Genomic DNA, 2938 nt, shown 5'->3' with positions numbered 1-2938 from the left:
CGGACTGTAGCTTAGGCTGCTCCCCACTGGCAAGTGGACATCACCCGAGGGCTGCTGGGCTGCCAGAGGGATGTCTGACTGCCAGGTTGGGCCGGATCCCCCAGGGAGGGGCCTAAGCCAGCAGGTGGACATCCTCCAAGGGGTCCCAGACTGCAGGAGGGCATAGGCCGGGCTGAGGGACACCCCCAAGTGCACAAATTTCTGTGCACCAGGCCTCTAGTAAACTCCACAAAAGCCCATGACTCAACTCTGAAGTCCACCAAAAGACATTTTTAGAACCCATTGCCCAGTAGAGCAAAGACAGAATGTACACATTAGAGACAAAATATTAGGTGAATGAAAAGATGAAAGATGTGACTTTTAAAAATTTACCTATTTTATGAAAATAACTTTTTACAAATATGTAGCATTGTATAGCCACTACCACAATTAAGATATAGTATATTTCTGTTATTCCAAAAAGTTCCCTCATGTGTCTTTGCAGTTAGTCAACTCTCTGTATCCCAGCTGATTTTCTGCTTGTCATTATAGTTTTGCCAATTCTAGAGAGTCATATAAATGAAAAGATGCATTCTGTAGACTTCTGTGACTAGCTTCTTTCACTTAAAATAATGCTTTTGAGATTTCTCCATTTTGTTGCATGTATCATCAGAACCTCATTTCTTTTTATCGCGAGCAATATTCTATCAAATGGATATACCACAATTTATTTATTCATCACTTGATGGATGATGGTTGTGTTGTTAGCAGTTTTTGCTATTTATAGGTAAGGCTTCTATGAACATTCACATATAAGTCTTTGTGAATGTGTCTGTCAGTAAATACCTTGGAATGGAATTGCTGGATTATGTGGTAAATTCATGGTTAACTTCATCAGAAACGGTCAAACTTTTCCATACTGGCTATTCAATTTTGTGTTTCTCCCAGCAATGTAAGAGAGTTCTAGTTACTCCACATCCTAAACAGAACTTGGTATTGTGCTAATGTTTTACATTTTTGCCATTCTAATGGATCTGTATGGTATCTTCTTGTAGTTTTAATTTGCATTTTACAGATGACTAAAGATGTTTAGCATCTTTTCATGTGCTTCTAAGTCATTTTTAAATTTACTTTAATGAACTATCTGTTCCCATATTTTGCTGACTTTTTTATTTGATGTTTGTCACCTTGGAGAATTATAAAATCCTTTATGTGTTTTGGATAAAACTCTCTTATCAGGCATGTTTTGCAAATTTTTTTTCCAGTCTATGGTTTGCCTTTTAATTTTCTTAATAATGTATTGTGTTGATCAAACATTTTTAATTTTAATGAAGCCCAATTTATCATTTTTCTCCTTTTGATTTGTGCATTTTTTATCCTATTTAAGAAATCTTGGCTTACCTAAAAAATCAAAAGATTTTCTCCTATGTTTTCTTCTAGAATTTTTTATAGTTTTAGGTCTTAAATTAGATCTAACATCATTTTAAGTTAATTTTCATATGTGTGGAGTAAGAATAGAGGTTTTCAGTTTTTGTGTGTTTGTTTGTTTTCCATATAGATATTCATTGGTTTCAGCACTATTTGTTAAAACGACTATCGTTTCCTCACTTAATGACTGTAGAAATTTAAATGACCACATATGTATGGATCTACTTCTTGACTCTCTATTTTGTACCATTGACCTGTATGCTTGTCCATCTACCAGTATCACACTGTTGTGATTAGTATAACTTTATAGAAGTCTCCAGAACAGGTAATGTAAGTCCTCCACTTTATTGGTTTTATTTGGCTTTTTTTTCATTCTATTTTTGGTCTATTTTCTACTGCATTCATTTTTGCTCTTCATTATTTTTATTCTTATGCTCACTCTGGAGTTCATTTATCTTTTCTCATTCTAGTTCCTTGGGGTTAAAGCTTGGATTATTGATTTTAAATATCTTTCTTTTTTTCTAATAAAACCACATAATGCTATAAATTTTCTTCTAATCACTGCTTAGATCATCCCACAAGATTTGATATGTTGTATTTTTATTTAATTCAAAATATTTTCTAATTTACCTCTGCTTTCTTCTTTGACCCCTGTGCTGTTTAGATGAATAGTATTTAATTTCTAGATATTGGGTGATTTTTTAGACATATTTCTGTTTAATTTCTGTTTTGATTCTGTTGTGAAGAGAGTATTCTTTATATGATTCCAATCTTTTTAAATGTATTAAGATTTGTTTAATGGCCCAAAATATGATCTAACTTAGTGAATGTTCCATGTGCAATTGAAAACACTGTATTTTCTGTTGTTGGGTGGTGTGTTCTACAAATATCAATTAGGTCAGTTGACCTGTAGTGTTCAAGTGTATTATGACCTTACCGATTTCCATTTAACTTGTTTTATCAATTGTTGAGAGTGGGATTTTGAGATATCTGACTATAATTGTAGATTTCTCTACTTATCTTCTAAGTTCTATCAATTTTGAAACTCTGTTTAGGTGTGTTCACATTTAGCATTGCTATATTGTTATATTTTCTTGAAGAATTAATCCCTAGGTAAATGTTAAAAAAAAGATAATTCTTTTCTACCTTTCCTCTTTTTCTGTCTGCCTGCCTGAATGGCTATAAAGAGGGGTCTTTATTCACATATACTATCTTTTAAGGCAGCTTAGAAAAGAGAGGGGGCAGGTGGGATAGAACTTGGAGGAGGAAGGTGCTGACAATCCTCAAGGCATTCCAAATGGTTGGCCATAGCTAAGGCCTCATGGCCTAAAGCTAACAAGTCTGTCTCCCCCTTCCCCCTCCAGCCATGCACGAAGTCAAATAGAGCAAAGGCTGGGATGGCTGAGGTTCCAGATGCTTTTAAGTGACTAGGCTGAACTTTACAATCTGGTGATCAGTTGTCACTGGTCTGTGGGTTCCTATTTTTAGCTTTGATGTAAATTGCATTATGAGATAATTTCTCTGTAAACTT

Source organism: Myotis davidii, unplaced genomic scaffold (assembly GCF_000327345.1).
Source record: "Myotis davidii unplaced genomic scaffold, ASM32734v1 scaffold4346, whole genome shotgun sequence".
NCBI classification, from domain to species: domain Eukaryota; kingdom Metazoa; phylum Chordata; class Mammalia; order Chiroptera; family Vespertilionidae; genus Myotis; species Myotis davidii.
This window is presented reverse-complemented; position numbering follows the sequence as displayed.